At 43.5% G+C, this 20453-nt stretch overlaps 1 protein-coding gene across 1 annotated transcript in view; it reads right to left on the reverse strand.

The window, feature by feature from the left end:
* Positions 1-17806, reverse strand: part of LOC144595257 (2-hydroxyacylsphingosine 1-beta-galactosyltransferase-like) — a 67043-nt gene extending 49237 nt beyond the window's left edge. The window contains exon 1 of the mRNA XM_078402540.1: positions 17690-17806. The gene's annotated coding sequence lies outside the window, so the exon portion shown is untranslated. The remainder of the gene's footprint in view (positions 1-17689) is intronic.
* Between the last annotated feature and the right edge of the window lie 2647 nt (positions 17807-20453).

The raw sequence follows: 20453 nt of genomic DNA on the forward strand, positions 1-20453 counted from the left end.
TATTCTACTTTGCATTTGGCTCAACCTGACAGTGGAGGAGGCAGACGAAAAAGGACAATGTGGGAATGGGGAGGGGAATTAGAATAGTTTTCAACCTGGAGCTTTAGCCTTTTTGTGGACAAAGCTCAGTTGCTTGACAAAGAAGTAATCTAGTCTGTGCTTCATTTCACAGATGTCGTGGTATATCGAAAGCACCAAGTGCAATAGATTAGACTGGAGGTGGTACATGTGAATCTCTGGCTCACCTGGAAGGCCTGTTTAAATTTGTGGATTGAGCTAGGGGAGGAAATGTAGGGACAGTTATTACACCTCCTATTGTTGCAAGGAAAATTGTCTGCAGAAATAAACAAAACAGGGAGTCCAAGGAATAGTCCCTGTGGAAACAGAAAGAGGCAGAGAAGAGAAAATGTGGCTGGTAGTGGGATCATGTTAATAGCTGGCAGAAATGTTGAAGAATGATGTACTGAATGCAGAGGCTGAAGTCATGAAAAACACAGACTAGGGTAACTCGGTAGCTGTTCAGTCTGCAGGGAGATGATGGGGTGAAAGCAGAAGTGCTGGAAATGTCAGAGGGGGGGGGGGGGGGGGAGAAAGCTACATTTCCTGAAAAGGAACATTTCAGATGTCTTGGAATGGAAAGCCTCATCGCACGAACAGATGTGGCGGAGACCCAGAATGGTGGAGACAAAACAGTACAGCAGGCCCTTTGGCCCACAATGTCCATGCGTAACATGATGCCACGTTAAAGTAATCTCTTCTGCCTGCATGAAACGGAATCGACAGAAGGAGATTGCACCCTTACAAGAATATAGGCAGCTGTAGGAGTTAGTATGTTTGAAATAAATATCAATGGATAGTTTATCCTCCGTGATAGATACGGAAAGATCACAAAAGGGGAGAAGGCGTTGGAAATGGTTTATGTTGGTAATGAAGTTGATGAAATTTACAAGTTCCACACTGGTGCAGGAAGCAGCACATTCGTAGTCAAAGTAGTGGAGAAAGAGTGGGGGAATACCACATTACTGAATCGACTTGATAGTTTGAAATTATTTGATGGACGAGCAATATGTTAGAGACAACAGTTACATTGACAATAATTTTCCATTCATTGGAAAATGCAAAGAATACTTTTGTGTATGATTCATCACTGTAAATTCTCCACGACTATTGTTTCGTGCATTAGATGCGTTTGGGTAAAGTATAGTCTTTCTGATACAGATTTTTTTTCTCCTCTATTGGGAGAACAGTAATTTATTACAAATCCCACCACGAGCACTTCCTCCAGTGATGTACACTCCAGACCGTGCTCCATAGGGTCATCGAGTTATAGTTGCAGCATGGAAACAGGCCCTTCATCCGAACTCATCCATGCCAACCAAGGTGCCTACCTGAGCAAGTCTAATTTGCTTGCATTTACCCTCATATCCCTCAAAACATTTCCTACATGTCTAAGTATTTCAAACATTGTAATTATTCCAATCTCTACCACTTCCTGTGGCAGCTCATTCAATATACCTCCCATTCCCCATGTGAATATCCTGACTCTCAATTCGCCTATAAATCTTTCTCTTTCACCTTAAGAACCTGCACTCTACTTTAGGACTGCCTGACCCTGGGAAAAACACTTACCATCCATCATATCTCATCTCGGTCACTCATGATTTTACAATATTTGATAAAGTCACCTCTCAGCCTCCTATGCTCCAAAGTAAATAAATCCTAGCCCATCAGGTCTCTCCTTATACCTCAAGCCCTCTCGAGTTTCCAACATCCTTCTGCATCCTCTCTAGCTTAATTACATCCCATCTAAAGATGGTGACTGGATCTGCACACAATGTTTGCATGTGGTTGCAGCAACAGCTATAAAGATGACAAACCAACGTACTCAATGCCCTGAGAGATATAGGCAAGTGACAATAAACTTTCTTCACCACCCTATTTACCTTTTTCCGCCACTTTTAGAAAGCTACAGTTAGATAGCTACATCCCTGTTTTACAACACTCCTCAGGGCCCTGCCATTCACTGTCCTAGTTTAATTTCCGTTAATTAGATTAGCATCACACTTGTCTGATTACTAATACGGTATATTCTTACATTCAGGCATCTTGAATCTGCTTTAAATGTTTAAGATTGTTAAACAGATTGCAGCCAACAATCAAAAATTCATGAATTGGTCAATTTTCTAACATAGGATTAATTGCATCAGCTTGAAAGGAATTAATTGGAAATCGTCTGCTGGAAACATTGCATTTTACAGCTGTGAAGCAAACAAAAAAAATCAGCATGCACATAAAATAAGGCCAAATGGCATTCCCCTACAAATCTCCACACTATTCAACCCGATCACAACTGATCATCCACTTAATATCAAGTCAAGTCAAGTTTATTTGTCACATACACGATGTGCAGTGAAATGAAAGTGGCAATGCCTGTGGATTGTGCAAAAAAAGAATTACAGTTACAGCATATAAATTAAAGTTAATACAGAGAAGACAAAAGTTAGTCCCTGGAGTTATAATAGTTAACTGATGGCCTGTGGGAAGGAACTCTGTCTCATCCTCTCCGTTTTCACAGCGTGACAGCGGAGGCGCTTGCCTGACCATAGCAGCTGGAACAGTCCATTGCTGGGGTCCCTCATAATCTTGCTTGCTCTCAATCTACACCTCCTGATGTATAGGTCCTGCAGGGGGTGAGTGTAGTTCCCATGGTGCGTTCTGCCGAACGCACTACTCTCTGCAGGGCCTTCCTGTCCTGGGCAGAGCTGTTCCCAAACCAGACTGTGATGTTGCCTTTAGCATCAAGTTTATCTGCCTCCTTGATTGAGTTGGTCTCCACTGCCTTCCACTGTAGAGAATTCCACTGAAGCGGAGTGAAGAAATTTCATATCAACCAGGCATATCTATTTTCAAATTCAATCATCCTCGTTAGACTTCCCAGCTATTGACAACTAAACTCTCCCATCCTTTTAAGAATAATGTGTGTTTCAGTGGGATCCCCTAGCATTCTTGTAAACGCCAATGAATGTAGAGCTAATTATAATTAATCCAATCTCTCCTCTTACATCAGTGCTGCCATCAAAGGAATCAATCTTATAGATCTTTGTTCCACACTCTCCACGATGAGGACATCCTTTCTCGGAAATGAAAACAAGCACAAAAATCCAGATTATGTCTCACCAAGCCCCATTTAGTCACAGCAAGACACTTTTGCTCTTAAATTCCCTTGCAATAAAGGTCAACATAAAATGTGTCTTCCAAACTGCTGGCTTTCATAAATGGTGGCAAGGACAGAGTCTTGTTATACCTCCCCCTTTCCAATTCATTAACATTCAGAAAATATAATCTTTCTATGTTTAGAATCAAAATGTCACGCTCATACTACATTTGCCCAATTTATCTCTATACTGAAACCTGTTCGTATCCACTTCACAACTTTGTGTGCTCAGCAGACTTTGAGATGTTACATTGATATGCCTTGTGAATAGCTGGGGCGCAAGCATTGGCCCTATGGCATCCCAGTGACCTCTGATCACCCAGAAAAAGACCCATTTATACCCAATCCACTTCTTATCTGTCAACCAATTCTCAATCCATGCCATTTGCAACCGGTCTTTTATGTAGCATCTTGTCACAAACTTTCTGAAAATCCATCAACATCCACTGGATTTCCCTTATTTATTCTGCTAATTACAACTATAAACTAAACCTACTAGATTTTTCTCAGCATGGTCTTTTCTTTTAAATAAACCCATGTAAAATTTGCCCAATTTCATTAAGGCTTTCTATGTGTGTCCTTCTCAGATTTTCCATCAGCAATTCTAACATTTTTTTCACTACTTACATTAGGCTGTACTTTCCTCTCTCCCTCTTTAATTACAAATGTCATTCGCCAAACTGCAAGTTGTGCTCAGGTAGAAGATGACCAAATATCCACATTTCTAGGGTCACTTTATAACTCTGGGATGTACATTATCAGACCACAGCAATAGTCAGTCTTATTAATTTCCCTGGTACCATTTCTTTACTGAGACTAGGTTCCTTCAATTCCTCCCTCTCGCTCTATTCTTAATTCAACATATCTTGGAGGATATCCTTGTCCTCCTTGTTTAATTTTTCTATCGTTACTTTCCTAGGGCAGCAGAGTGGCATATCTGTAGAGCTACTACCTTACAGCGGCCGAGACCCAGGTTCGATCCTGACTACAAGTGCTGTCTGTACGGAGTTTGTATGTTCTCCCCGTGACCTGCTTGGGTTTTCTCAGAAATCTACGATTTCCTTCCACTCCAAAGACGTACAGGTTTGTAGATTAATTGGCTTGGTATAACTCTAAAATTGTCCCTAGTGTGTGCAAGATAGTTTAAGTGTGCAGGGATCGCTTGTTGGTGCGGACTTGGTGGGCCGAATGGCCTGTTTCCGTGCTGTATCTCTAAACTAAACTTTGTGCCCAATTATAACAACCCGTTTTTGACTGTAGGAATCCTATTTTACTATTCTCTCTTCATGTTTGTACAGAAGCTAGCACACTGATGTTAGCTTTAATTTTGATGTTCGTTGCAAGTTTGGTTTCGTCCTCCATTTTCTCCTCTTTACCTTTTGTACAATTCTAAAACTTTTCGAATCCTTAGGCTTGCAGCTTTTTCTGGCAATTTTAGACATTTCTTTGTTCATAACACCATTCCCAACTTCTTTTTTCCCCATTCCCAACTTTTTTTTCCCCCAAAGTCTTATCTTTAATCAAACTTCACCTTGTACTAAATGTTATTTCCTTTATCATGTGTCTGTAAACTGTGGAGGGCTCGATTGTAATCGTGTATAGTCTTTCCGCTGACTGGTTAGCACGTAACAAAAGGTTTCTCTGTACATAAGGTCATAAGTTCATAAGTGATAGGAGTAGAATTAAGTCATTCGGCCCATCAAGTCTACTCAGCCATTCAATCATGGCTGATCTATCTCTCCCTTCAAACCCCAATATGTGACAATAAATCAAACTAAACTTTTAGCCATAGCTGGATAATCTTTCCTAATCATTTTATGTGATCGACAAGAAAGAATAATTATCATAACGTGTGTACATATTCTTTCCATTGGTAACCCATTCAATGAAGTCCTCCAATATTGGAGGTTTGTCAATATTGATAAGGATTAACTTTGCAGTCTTACATGCAAAGTCGTGAAGTTGCTAATAATGATTGGCTCCTCCGGGACACGCTGTACTATTTTGTGAACTTCTAATGTAACCAAAAGAATTTGCCTAAAGTGGTTAAAAAAAAAATTCAATTGGTTGCATTGTGAAATGCCTTAAATTTTACACCAAACCATAATTACTGTTTGGCAAACTTTGTGACACTGAAACTAATTTTGTTTTGCAAATGTAACTGACAGTTTTTTTTGTAATTTTACTTCTGCTTTAACCTTAAATGGATGTTCCCATATTTAGCAGATCCAAGAATACTTCATTAATTCTTACTGTTCATGACATTTCTTCAATGTCATTAAGAGTGCCCATTAACTGGCAACAAGAGATTGTGCAAGTAGATTGTGCATGGACCTGCTGGTATTTCCCTCATCAAGTTTAGGGAAGCTGAGGAACTTCAGAACTCTTGGATTTTGAATACAATTGAGCCTTGAACTCCCGAAGGAATCCAGCGGCAGAGACAGCTTCCTTCCACGTTAGACCTAATGCAGGTTCAACTCTCTATTAACTCTAATGGAGAGGATTAGCTGTGAAAGGGAAGGCCATTTCATTTTATTTAATGGAAATCAAAGGTTTTTCCAAGCATTATAATCTTCAGAAACAAGGTAGTAAGTTTGATTAATTGTAGTGTTAACAGTTTCTGACTTTGTATGACTATTCGACATGTCATTGGGTCAGATTACCCTATATATTGCATAGGATACTCAGACTCACTACCACAGCCACGTCTGTTTTCTTGGGACTTGCCTGCGCCTCCATCTTACAACAAATTATCCTCCAACATTTCCGTCACCTCCAACGGGATCCCACTACTGGCCATATCTTCCCATCTCCTCCCCTTTCTGCCTTCCACAGAGACCATTCACTCCGTAACTCCCTGGTCCACTCGTCCCTTCCCACCCAAACCACCCCCTCCCCAGGTACTTTCCCCTGCATCCGCAGGAGATGCAACACCTGTCCCTTTACCTCCCCCCTCGACTCCATCCAAGGTCCCAGTCTTTCCACTGTCTTCCTATCTCCAACTACATCTGCACCTCCTCCAACCTCATCTATAGATATCCGCTGTAACAGATGTCAACTTCTCTACATCGGTGAGACGAAACGCAGGCTCGGCGATCGTTTCGCTCAACACCTTCGCTCAGTCCGCCTTAACCAACCTGATCTCCCGGTGGTTCAATATTTCAACTCCCCCCCCCCCCCCCCCCACTCCCAGTCTGACCTTTCTGTCATGGGCCTCCTCCATTGTCATAGTGAGGCCCACCGCAAATTGGAGGAACAGCATCTCATATTTCGCTAGGGCAGCTTACTCCCAAGCGGTAGGAACATTGATTTCTCTAACTTCACATAGTTCCTCTGTCCCTCTCTTTCCCCTCCCCCTTCCCAGTTCACCCAGTCTTCCTATCTCCAACTACATCCTATCTATTTTCCGCCCCCTCCCGACATCAGTCTGAAGAAAGGTCTCCACCCGAAAAGTCACCCATTCCTTCTCTCCTGAGATGCTGCCTGTCCCGCTGAGTTACTCCAGCATTTTGTGATACCTGTATACGTTGCAGGTCGAAAAGCAGCTGCTAAACCCCCATCTTTCAATCAAGTACAAATGGGTGCTCAAGTTTAGAAGGCTGAAGAGCACATGCTTTCCGAATGAAATACAAAAGTTCACAATATTACTTTGAAGTCCCTGGACATAAGCCACTCTAACTTGTGTAGGAAGGAACTGCAGATGCTGGTTTACAGCAAAGATAGACACAGTGCTGGAGTAACTCAGCAGGTCAGGCAGCATCTCAGGAGAAAAGGAATAGGTGGTGTTTCAGAGTGAGACTCTTCTTCACACTGAGTCAGGGGAGAGGGAAACGTATGCTCAGATACCAAATGATAACTTAGAATTAGCCTCTCAAGGTGAAGAATTGGCTAAAACCACCAAGAGATTATACAATTAAGAGAACATCCTTAAGGCAAGGGGGTCTCAGGAACAATATTTTATAAATATACTATGGAAACACTGTTTAAGATTGAAAATAAATCAGTCTGTACAGATAGGGTACAACTACAAGGAAAGGGATCTAGCAGATATTATTTTTAAGGAAAACAACACATTAATTTCCATTGCTATAACATCTTCAGCATATTTGCATGAAGGTATTTTAACCTAATATCTGTGCATCTTTGCACAAATCAATATGGCTCAAAGTCTATGGTCAGTTCACTATCAAGTACCTATTACACTAATCCCAGTGGAAATCACACATAATTCCTCTTTCTCTGAATGGGTACATGACAATCCTCATGCTTACTCACAAACAATGGTAAATTGAGTATGCCATACATTAGTAATTTTCAATCCACATCCATCTGTAATAACTCAGATTAGTGTTTTGGTTCAGGTGCATTCAACCAGGAAATGTAAATTATCATGCATCAAGCTAAAACACCAGAGATAATTACTGCAATGACTTTTAATACCTCCATAAATAACATGGGTAACATCATGCATTGTCTTTATGCTGACTGGCTGGCATGCAACAAAAGCTTTTCACTGTACCTCGGGATATGTGATAATGAACTAAACAATAATCAATAGGTAGGTAAAGTCACTAAAATACACTAATGCTTTAAATTTTAAATGAACTTCAAAGTTATAAAACAATATTTTACCCAAGTGCTCATACTCCCTTGCATATGTTAACCTAATTTCAGATTAAATATGTAGGAAAGAACTGCAGATGCGGGTGTGGCAACTCCCGAGAGTTAGGCCACTCCTTGGCCGAACCCTCGGCACTGAGACTGACAGGGTCTGGCACTGCCCAGTCCATGGGGTTTCTCCAGCAGGGGTTGTGGAGAGAGATGAGAGTGAACATGTGTGCTGGCAGTTTGCTGTGTTAATAACGCCATCCCGACTGGACTAACCTAGCATCTAGCCTTATTTTGGGCTGAACCGATCGCTTCCAGTCCCTTTCCATCTATTATGTCCTATTGGCACTGCTCACCCCACCCAGTTCAATGTTTTATAGGGCACGCGCAACTCCACGAGATGCAAGAGGACAATATCTGTCCCCGCATGTGCGCGCAGACTTCCCCTGACAATCTCCGTATCGCCAGGGAAGAGTTCCGCCAGATGGAGGCCATGGGGATTGTCCAACGCTCCGACAGCCCATGGGCATACCCATTGCACATGGTGCCCAAGGCGTCCGGAGGCTGGAGGCCTTGTGGGGATTACAGACGACTTAATGACGCCACGACTGCGGATCCGTACCCTGTTCCGCATATGCAGGACTTTCAACGCCCATCTGGCTGGGGCTAAGTTCTTTTCCAAAGTCGACCTGGTGCGGGCTATCATCAGATTCCAGTTCACCCTGACGACGTGCCTAAGACGGCCATCATCACTCCTTTTGGGCTGTTTGAATTTCTCCGCATGCCTTTCGGTCTTAAGAACGCCACGCAGGCTTTCCAGTGCCTGATGGATTTAGTGAGCCGCGGCCTGGATTTTGTTTTCATTTACCTGGATGACACCCTCGTTTTCAGTCGCTCTAGCCAGGAGAACTGCGTGCACCTCCGGTTGCTCTGTCAGCGGCTCAGCGAGCACGACCTGGCCATCAATCTGGACAAATGTCGTTCAGCCTCAGTTCCATCGATTTCCTGGGTCATTGCGTTACCCAGCATGATGCGGTCCCGCTCCCGGACAAGATGGAGGTCATTCGCCAGTTCCCGGGGCCTTCCACGGTGCGAGGGTTTTGTTTGGGATCCAAAAGAGGACTTAACTTCTTCCTCTGCGGAACTAATGTATGGTTCTCCGCTCACAGTTCCGGGCGATTTTATTCTTTCAGCGCACGGACAGCAGGAGCCGTCCTCGTCCACACTGCAGCACCTCCATGAGAAGGTGGGCACGCGCTCTCCTGTCCCTACGTCTCACCATGGGGTGCTTCGTCCCCACGTCCCATCTGGTCTCCAGGACTGTCTGTACGTGTTCCTACGTCGTGACGCTCACTGGACGCCGCTGCAGCGGCCGTACGAGGGCCCTTTCCGGGTGCTGCAGACTGGGCCTACCAAGTTCGTTTTGGACAAAGGGGGCCGGCGCGAGACTGTGTCGGTGGCTCACCTTAAGCCGGCCCATTTGGACATCAGTCAACCCGTGCAGGTGGCCCAGCCTCGTCGTCATGGGCATCCTCAATCCCGGCCGCTCCCACCTGTGCCTACGCTGGCCCCTGAGAGTGGATATGTGTTCGTCCCATGTATCATTGGAAATTTGTTGACCCATCTCATCTTCCCATGCACACCTGTAAACCTCAGATGATGGGGAGTTGATGTTTTGAAGAACATTGTAAATGTAGGATATCAACTTCTCTGTATATGCAGTGTAAGAAAATAACTGCAGATGCTGGTACAAATCGAAGGTATTTATTCACAAAATGCTGGAGTAACTCAGCAGGTCAGGCAGCATCTCAGGAGAGAAGGAATTGGTGACGTTTCGAGTCTGAAGAAGGGTCTCGACCCGAAACGTCACCCATTCCTTCTCTCCTGAGATGCTGCCTGACCTGCTGAGTTACTCCAGCATTTTGTGAATAAATACCTTCTCTGTATATGCATGTCTATTCAAACATTCGTCAAGTTTATCTGGACTTGCAGTGTTGTAGTGTTGCATGTACGTTTTCACATAGTCCTTAACCTGAAGATATCTGAAAAAACTATTCATATTCAAATCATATTTCACCCACAACTCTTGGTCAGTGAAACCAATGCTCCACATTAGATAATGGTATTCTTCTTTTTTTTTTTTTTTAAGTTCCTGCATTTCATTTTTGTTTTAACAATAACATTTTTACAGTTAGATTGATTGATCTCCATAGCAAAGCCAATTGAAAAGTAACTTTTCAATTCCTATTATCTCCACATTTATGGTAGAAATCTCCTGCTTACCCAACCCTCAGCAATTTCAGATTTATAGACACTATTTTATGCCGTAAGAGCACATTCATCCTTATTATCAGAGGGTCTTGATGTACAATTGCGAACAGTCGTGCAACTTTGTGTGGTATGCCATGCAATATCGGGCTTACTTCAACAAGGTTTCCTGTTGTTCGAATCCAGAACAAAAGAAAATTGTTTGGAGCCATTAATAAAAGACATTTACTGGCAAAAACCTAAATAGAAAGTTGTGTGAATAACTGGGAGCATAAAGAACATTGCATTATTTCTTCACATACGGGGCTATAGAAAGCCCAATACGAGTAGTGCTAGTTACTGGCCACATTTCTCGACAAGTAATCCAGAGGCCGGAACTAACAGTCTGGAGAAAGTTCACATCCAGACCATGCAGCTCAGAAATTTAAATTTCAGTCAATTCAACATGCAATTGATAAAAAATGAAAATGCAACATTGTCGTGAACATTGTCTCACTAGCGCTTGCTGGTGAAAGGTCTCTATCATTTCATTCTTTGGCCAATGATTCAGAAGTATAGTGATGAAATTGCCTGTTAACTGCTCTCCAAAGTAACTTAGAGACTTTCATGTTGACCTTGGCACCAGATTTTGATAAGGCAAAATCATTCACCACCCAATCGACCTTGCAAAGTCCTCCTCAGAAGTATCAGGCGACTGGTGCTGGTCTGGAAATCAGAGGCCAACAGATGGTCCAAGTCACATCTTAAAAATACATATTGAAAACATATTGAAAATATCAGTCTGAAGAAGGGTTTCAACCCAAAACGTTACCCATTCCTTCTCTCCAGAGATGCTGCCTGTCCCACTGAGTTACTCCAGGATTTTGTGTCCATCTTCACATATTGAAAATCTACTTTACAGCCAATATCCCCAAAATTCATCACAATCTATGGTTATGTCCTGTGCTAATGAACCACCTGAACTGGCAGCATTCTGGCATGCAGCCAGGAGAGCATTCTCCCAAGGATCCTCAATACTGCCACTAGACTTCACAAGTTACCTACCATGAATGCAGACAAGCAAGGAAACCGACTGAGCAATATCTACCATACTCCCATAGTTGACAAATCAGAACTATGCTAAATTAAATAAGACTGGAGGCACATGTAGCAAAGGCACAGAATGCAATCTGGTTAGAGTCAGAGTAAACACTAAGGAAACAGATCCTTTGGCCAAACTTGCCCTAGTTTGTATTATGGGCTAGCCCTATTTGCCTGCATTTAGCCCTTAGCGCTCTTAACCCAATTCATATATATGTCCAAATGTCCTTTGAAAGTCATAATTGTATCTATTGTATTATAATTGTAGCTATTCTATAGCTTCCTCAGGCAGCTCATTCCAGACATGGACTGCCCTCCGAGTGAAAACTTTGAGATCACCATTAAATCTCTCCTTTCATCTTAAGCCTCTGCCCTCTAAGTTTAGAATTCCCTTTCCAGCGAAAAAGAGTAAGCAATTACTTTCTCCATGCCCTTCATGATTTTGTGCACTCCAATAAAGTCACCCCTCAGCTTCCCACACTCCAAAGAACAAAATGCAAATCCACAACCACTCCCATTATTTGATGCCTGCAAGTCCTAGTGACATCCTGGTGAATCTCTTCTTGACATTCTTCCAACAACTGATATGTACATAGTACATCAAGATCTCACTAATAGCTAGCATAGCTGCATTGCAATGTCCCAACTTGTGTACTCAATACCCTTCCCCACAAAGGCAAGCATGTCAAACACCTTTCTCACCACCATGTCCATCTGAATCAGCACTTTCAGGGAATACATAATACAGAGAATAGCAAGCACAGGAACTGGCCCTTTAGCCCACAAAGCTTGTGTCAAACATGTCTAGGTGAACTGATCTCATCTGCTTGCATATATGATCCATCTTCCTCTATTCCCTGCAATTCCATGCACCCATCTAAAAACCTCAAATGCCTCTCTCATATCTGCCTCCACCACCACCCCTGAAAATGTGTTCCTGGCCACCACCACTGTAAAAAAAAAACTTGCCCCGCACATCTCCATTAAACTTTCTCCCTCTTACCTTATAGCTATGCCCTCTAGTGGTGGTCAAGAGTCAAGAGTGTTTTATTGTCATGTGTCCCAGATAGAACAATGACATTCTTACGCTGCAGCACAACAGAATATGTAAACATAGTACACTGTAAATATAATGAGATAATTATAATGAGGCATGTCACCTTACTCTTCTTGGGCACTGGTATTATTGATGCCTTCTTAAAACAGGTGGGAACCTCAGACCTCAGAGTGAGGTTCCAACTGTCTACCCTATCTATGCCTCACAATTTTATATATTTCTATCAACTATCCCCTCAACCTCCAGCGTTCCAGAGGAAAAAATCCACGTCTATCCAACCTCTCCCTGTAGCTGAAACCATCTAATCCAGGCAACATTCTGGTAAACCACCTCTGCACTCTCTCCAAAGCCTCCACATCTTTCCTCTAATGGGGTGACCGGAACTGCACGCAATACTCCAAATGTGGCCTAACCAAAGTCCTATGGAACTGCATCATGACTTCCTGAATTTTATATTCAATGCCCCTAGCAATGAAGGCAAGCATACCATATGCAACCTGTACTTCTAGATCTCAATGTTCTACAACACTCTTTGATGAGTCTGGGTGACTTTGATGCACCAAGAATGCATTGGAGCATTACCACTGATCAAGTGACCATGTCATTACCAGGGCTGATCAAACACAAGAGGGATACACCTACACCATTGTCATTGTCATATTCCAAGTAGTACATACATCAATCCATGACTGCCTTGATAGAAACAACTATTGCAGATCCTTTATGGAGACAAAAATCCTGTCTTCATACCAAAGTTAACATTGTGTTGCGTGATGCTACTATAATTCTAAATTGATCCATTAGATCTTATGAGCCATCAGTAACAAAAATAATATTCCACCACAATCAGAAACTTTTGCAACCCAACATATCCTTCCCTTCACCAATAAGGGACAAGGCCTGGCAGAATGATCGGGCATGCAGAAGGACATGCCATGAGCAGTGTCAGGTGCATGTACATATGGCACAATGGCGCATCAATAGAGATACTGCCTTACAGCGCCAGGGACCCGGGTTCGATCCTGATTACAGGTATTATCTGTACGCAGTTTTTACATTTTCCCTGTGGGTTTTCTCCGAGTGTTCCAGTTTCATATCCACATTCCAAAAACATGGAGGTTTGTAGGTTAATTGGCTTCTGTAAATTGTCCCTAGTCTGTAGGATAGAATTTGTGTAAGATTGATTGCTGGCCTGCATGGCCTCGGTGGGCCAAAGTGTTTCCATGCTGTATCTCTAAACTAAACAAAACATACAAAGTTGGCAAAACTGTCCGGGACATGTATTCAACAGCCATTAAGAACATGTAATAGAAAGAGCTAAGCAATCCAAACTGATAATATCAAAGATCAATTCTGCCATGGTCTATAAGAAATGGTGACAGACAATTAAATGGCTGATGGGGAGCAGCATCCAGGAATATACCCATCCTCAAAGACTGACACTAACACCTGATTTGCAAAAGTTGAGGTAATGCATTCATAACCAGAAATGTTGATGATACATTCTAAAAGACAGTTTTCTTTCAATAAGTCACAAAAAGGATAAATTCAATTCAGCTCATTACACGTTCAGATAAAGGGTTTTTGACTGGAAACATTTGCTTTTGTTTCCAAAGTTGTGACCCCCCCTTGCCCCCCACCCCATTATAGCTGTTCAGGTTACAAACATTTTTCCCTCAAAGAATTCACAAAATACCCCAAAATTTGAGTTAAAATTCACTCTTCCAAAACTTGTAAAAATAAGTATATTAACAAATTTTGTTTTAAAATGCATTTCTTGACACATGCACAGATGACAAGGCCACTTGTAATGGAAAAGTCATGATAGGGACCGTTTCTGGGAATGCAACACCCCCTTCCACATAATGCAGGGGTCACCTGCATTCTAGCCAATTACAACCACGATTTTATGCAGGGAATCTATACTAGATTACACTATGCTATAACATGCTTTTTGATGAATCACACTTAGAGTGACGTTCATGCACCAAGAGTGGCATTGAAGCAGCAACACTGACCAGATAGCCATGTCTTTATCAGGATAGAAGATGTGAATGGTCATGCTATTAAGTGGCAATTATCAACAACATATTTTCCAATACACTAATTAGGTTCAACCAAGACTCCCGATTTCAAAACAGACTTGTCCATACATAAACTAAAAAGGAATTCCACAGGTGAGGCAAGAGTGACATAAAGGCAGCATTTTAGTGAATGCAGCGTGAAGGACCACTGTTAAGATTAAAACAATAGAAATTTGAATGAAACCACTCCTAAATTAAAATAATTGTGGTTGATGGAGGCCAATCATCTCAAAATCAGAGCACTGCTACAGTAACTCGGCGATACAGCGCTTTTGGTCGAATTACTTCCGTTACTTCATTAACTACCTTACATCACAAAAACAAGGACATCTGTTTATGACTGAGCAATGTTTAATTCCATTTGCAACTCAGCAAATTACACAATCCATGACTGCATACAGCAGGACTTTGACTACATTCAGGCATGGGCTGCCTGCAGCAAATAACATCCTTATCACATTAAAAACTAGGCAATGGTCAAACGTCAGGAGGGCAGACTCTACCAAAAATTAACAAAGTTGGATTATTCCATCTGGTTCTGGACACTTGAAGGCTTCTGAAGGCTAGCGTGGATAACTAAGAGAGACAATTGAATAGAGGCGACTTTTCCATGGATGGATAAATGTTGGGGCTGTTGTTCTACAGATGAGGAGACTTAATATGCTTTTAAAATCATAAAGAACTTTAAGAAATTATTTCCTCGAGAATCCAATTATCTGCACTTGATATTACCATTAGTGGGTCACCAGAAACAATTGGACTTGTCTCAAATGTTGTGGCTATTGATTTTCTAAATCCTTTTTTCAAAAGAAGAAATGCTAGTAGTGTGTTGGAACACGTTTAATGCCAAGCAAGGTGAGTGAGCTCTAATAGTATTTAGGCTCAACTCCATTCAGGTAAAAGCAGTCTGTCAGATCGTCATTCTATCCATTGCTCTAAACTCCATTCACTACCAGTACATTATAATTGCAGTCTGTTGTATCTGCAAAATGCAGTGATTACTTGTCTAGGCAACTCTAGCATCACTTGCCAGAACTTCTATCATGGAGTCCAAGTACAGCAGACACTGTCCCGCTGAGTTACTCCAACATTTCGTGTCTACCTTAGGAAGTCCAACTCTACTCATCCAAAACCTCCATGAAACCAGACACACAGGACTACAGAATATAGAAGGCAAGTCACCAGTCTCTCGAAAGCAAGTAGGAATGAACAATAAATACTAGTCTTCCCACTGCTCTGTGCATATGGTAAACAAATAAGATCACAGATAAGAGAGCTTGTGTGCAAAAAAAAATCTTGGAAGGTAAGAGAGATTAATAATCCACAGGCTCCTGGGTACAAAATTCATGAAGATACAATATGCCAAAATGTAATACAACTTAGCTGGTGTATTTTGTCTGATTCTGAACATGCAGGAAGGCACAAATGGGTAAAGATATAAATGAATATGGAACAGGGATTATCACATTTTTAAATTGAATTGAATACATTTTATTAGCCAAGTATGTATACATACAAGGAATTTGCCTTGGTGCTTTGCTCGCAAGTAACAACACGACATACAGTAAACATTTACATGAACATGAACATTTTAAATAATGGAAACCATTTCCATTGGCAGGTTTGAGGCATTTAGCAAAAGATCCAGAAGCTATGGGGAAAAACTACACAAGGTAAGAACTCATAATGCACTGCCTACAGTCCAACTGCAGCTCCCAGTACTGTATGTGTAGAGAAAGTCATGAAGTGGAACTAATAACCAACCTCAAACCATTTTTGTAGATTCAATTATTATTTATGCTTGGGAGTAAAGCCTACTCTACAAATTGCTTTAGTCAGAAGAGTGTCACCTATTCATGGTCTCCTGATATCCTGCCTGACTTGCTGAGCTGCTCCAGTACTTTGTGATTTTTTTTTCTAAAAATGGCTTCATGTACTCTAAGTGTGGAACGGGAAAGAAAAGCGTGGGTCACCATCCAGCAAACGCTACCATGAAGGACCGAGGAAAGAATCATCTTTGAATGAATTCCTACAGAATTGAATAACTGGGGCGTTCAACTCGCCGACGAAACCAAATAAGTAAAGTCATAAGAAGGGTCTCGACCCGAAACGTCACCCATTCCTTCTCTCCCGAGATGCTGCCTGACCTGCTGAGTTACTCCAGCATTTTGTGAATAAATCGATTTGTACCAGCATCTGCAGTTATTTTCTTATAAGTAAAGTCATAATGTACAATCACAGAGACAACACGAGCAGGGCAATAAAAAGTTAGTTATTGAACTACAATAACTGTAGTTTGAACTACAAACTAATTTCATGGTAATAATTCACGCGGTTAGGGGAATTAATGCCTAATTGACATTGAACATATATTGATTTCATTCATGCCGGTTAAAACCCTTTTCCAAAGCACACCAGCACCAAAAGAGCGGCGCAATTCCGAGCATCGGATCAGAAAATCCAAGTCTCAAATAATGTTGCCTTCAAATGAAATTTCTTCGGCTTCCAACATGTCCTTTTACAAATTAAGCTCAGCGTAAAAGACATATTAAAAAAGATCGAAAACAGCGTGTTAATAAGTCTGAAGAGGTGTCCCGGAGCATAACGTAGCCGATGTATGTTCTCAGGAGATGTTGCCTGACCCGCTGAGTTACTCCAGCACCGCGTCTGCTTTAATAAAACAGCATTTGCAGTTTCTTGTTTCTACTTATTCAAAATATTGTTCAGTACTCCTAACATTGTTGCCACTTGTTGACTCTGAACGTTGCAGTTGCTGGAAAGCATGTTGGCTCAACGTCGACTGTGCAACAGAGAACCTGTAGCTTAACGGGACAGCTGCTGTTCACCAGCAGCATCGATCTCCAGATAATACAACCTGCACAACTCCTCGCAAGTTGCATTGATGTTATACAGTGATGCACTCTCCTAGTGGAGTGCACACTTTGTTACGGGTGACAATGCAAACATATTTTGCGGTGTGCAATCATGGACCGACTGTAAGATTACCTGGTGGCAGGGATGGGGACTGTCGCCTAGGGAACTCTCTTCCCCCCCCCCCCCATCCCGTGCAGGTGCAGGAACATGGCGCCAGCGCGGCGCACCACCTGTTACAAGCACTAAGTAAACTCTTGTTTATCGCCCCGCAGTTCGGGCGAGCGGTGCTTTGCACGGAGCGGGAGGGCGATGATGCAGCTGCTACTGTTTCATGAGCGCTGAGTTTGATTTTTTTTTAAGAGGGTCTCCGGCCACCGGGTTCGTGTCGAGCCGTGAACTGGCGCCGGGCACACTCTTTCCCCCAACGCTCACTGCCCGCGGCTCCAGTGGCCGGAGACGGCTCCGTCCGCGCCTGCCCGCCTGCCTGGCCGCCCGCGCACTTACCGGCTGCCGCTCGCGCTCCGCCTCGCGCCGCTGCCGTTGACGCCGCCGCCGCTCGCGCTCCTCCGGTACTTTTTTCCGCCCGTCGCCTCGTCCCGTCCAAGCGCGCGCGCTCCCACCCCTCGCCCCTCCCTCCTCTACTGACGTCAGCGAGAACGCGTGCCGAACTACCCAGAGCACGGGGGGGGGGGGGGGGGGGAAGAGAAGGGGGTGAGGGAGGGGAGAGAAGGGGTTGGGGGTGAGGGAGGGGAGAGAAGGGGTTGGGGGAGGGGAGAGGGGGTTGGGGTATGAGGTTGGAGGTGAGGGACGGGCGAGATGGGGTTGGGGGTGAGGGAGGGGAGAGGGGGTTGGGGGTGAGGGATGAGGTTGGGGGTGAGGGAGGGGAGAGATGGGGTTGGAGGTGAGGGATGGGTTGAAGGGAATGGGGGTGAGGGAGGGGAGAAATGGGGGCGAGGGAGGGGAGGGATGGGTTGAAAGGGGGTGAGGAAGGGAATGGGGAGAGACAGGAATGGGGGTGAGATGGGGTGAAGGAGAAAATGGGGGTGAGAGAGGGGAAAGGGGAATGGGGGTGTGGGTTGAGAGACGGGAATGGGTGTGAGGGAGGGGAGAGACGGGAATGGGGGTGAGGGAGGGGAGAGACGGGAATGGGGGTGAGGGAGGGGAGAGAGAAAGGGGAACGGGGAGGAGGAGGAGAGGAATGAATGGAGAGGGTAATGGAGGGGGGAGGGGTTGGAAATGAGGGGGAGGGAATAAGGGTGGGAATGGGGAGAAGACAATGGGTGGAGAGGGAAATGAATGGGGAAGAGGGGAATGAAAGTGAAGGAGAGGAGTGTGGGGTGAGAGGGGATTGGGGCAGATAGAAATGGGGGAGAGGAGAGTGAAATGGGGAGTAGGAAGGAGGGAATTTTGAGTCAAGATTGTAGTCATATACACAAGCATGGTGAGGTGCAACAAAATAGAACACGTCCATGTTTGTGCAAGAGGTGGCCCATAATATTCCATTGCCAAGGTAGGATTGGGGTTTAGTTTAGTTTAGAGATACAGCGAAGAAGCAGGTCCATTGACACAGTGAGCCTATACCAATCATAGATCACCGAAATTTACAGAGGCCAATTTACATACAAGCCTGCACATCGTTGGGATGTGGGCGGAAACCGGAGCACCCATAGAAAATCCCACGTGGTCACAGGAGGAACGTGCAAACTCCATACAGACAGCACCCAAGATCAGGTTTGAACCGGGTCTCTGGTGCTGTGAGGCAGCAGCTCTACCAGCTGCTCCAACATGCCAGTTGTGTCTGAAAAACATCACCTACACACGTTCTCCAGTTATGTTCCCTGACCTGTTGAATTCCTCCAGCACCTTGTCTTTTTTGTAAACCAGCATCTGCAGTTCCTTGTTTTTCCTTAGGGTTGTACAGGTCAGTGAGAAGAGAGGACACCCCAGATGGTGAGGATGATAGATGCTGCCTTCTCAAAGCACATTTCATGTAGATGCTTTCGATAGTGGGGTGGGCTGTGCCCATGATGGACAATATCACTGTTGTTAGACGAATAACGGCTAATGATACAGAGTACATGAAACAATTCGATAATCTGATGCAATTGTGCCAGGTACAACAATTTTGTTGTCAATGTATGGAACATCAAATAGTAGATTGTTGACTTCAGGAAAAGGTAGCCAAGGATCCATTAACCTGTCTTCACCTGTTTGGCCAGCACGGTGTCGCAGCGGTAGAGTTACTGCCTTATAGCGCCAGAGACCCGGGTTCGATCCTGACTATGGGTGCTGTCTGTATGAAGTTTTGTACTTTCTCCCCATGACCTGCGTAGGTTTTCTCCGGGATCTCCAGTTTCCTCCCACACTCCAAAGACATACGGGTTTGTAGGTTAATTAGCTTTGGTATAATTGTAAATTGTCCCTTGGGTATATAGGATAGTGTTGGTGTGCGGCAATCGCTGGTCGGCATAGAAGGGCCTGTTTCTGCGCTGTATGTCTAAACTAAACAAAAATAAAATAAACTGACACAATGACTGGAGAGTGCCAACAGCTTCAAGTTTCTGGGCGTGCATATCGCTGAAAATCTGTCCTGAGCCCTACACATTTTTGCAATCACAAACGAAGCTCACCAAAGACTCTACTTCCTCAGAAAATTTAAGGGAATCGGTATTTCGATTAATACTCCATCGAACATCCACAGATGTATAGTAGAGAGCCTACTCACTGGATATATCATGACCTGGTTCAGTAACTCGAATGCCCAGCAAACGCAGGAGGCTGCAGACAGTGGTAGACATCACCCATAAATCCCAGGTGGTGACCTCCCCACATTGAATGGATCTACAAGAGGCATTGCATCAAAAAGGTAGCTAATATCAAAAACCCACACCACTCTGCAACGCCCTTGTCTTGTTACTACCATTGGGAAGAAGGTATAGGAGCCTGGGAACTGTGACCTTCTCGTTCAAGAACAGCTTCTTCCCAGCATCCATCAGGCTCTTGTACACTGCATAACATTAACTATAGTTCTTCCTCAGCAACTATGATCTACTTTGGATAATGTTTTGGTTGCCCCATGCATTTAAAATATGCACAATTATAGCCTGGTTACCTAATAGTGATAATTAATTTATTGTATTATTGAAGTTGTCCTCTAAAGTGTACTCCTATACTTCTTATACCCAAGGAAGGATTTGCTTGAACCTGACTGCCTAAATCTGATATATGCCACTCCATGAAGATATGATGGCAAGAGCAATGGATGATG

This window comes from Rhinoraja longicauda, chromosome 1 (genome assembly GCF_053455715.1).
Source record: "Rhinoraja longicauda isolate Sanriku21f chromosome 1, sRhiLon1.1, whole genome shotgun sequence".
Taxonomy (NCBI): Eukaryota; Metazoa; Chordata; class Chondrichthyes; order Rajiformes; family Arhynchobatidae; genus Rhinoraja; species Rhinoraja longicauda.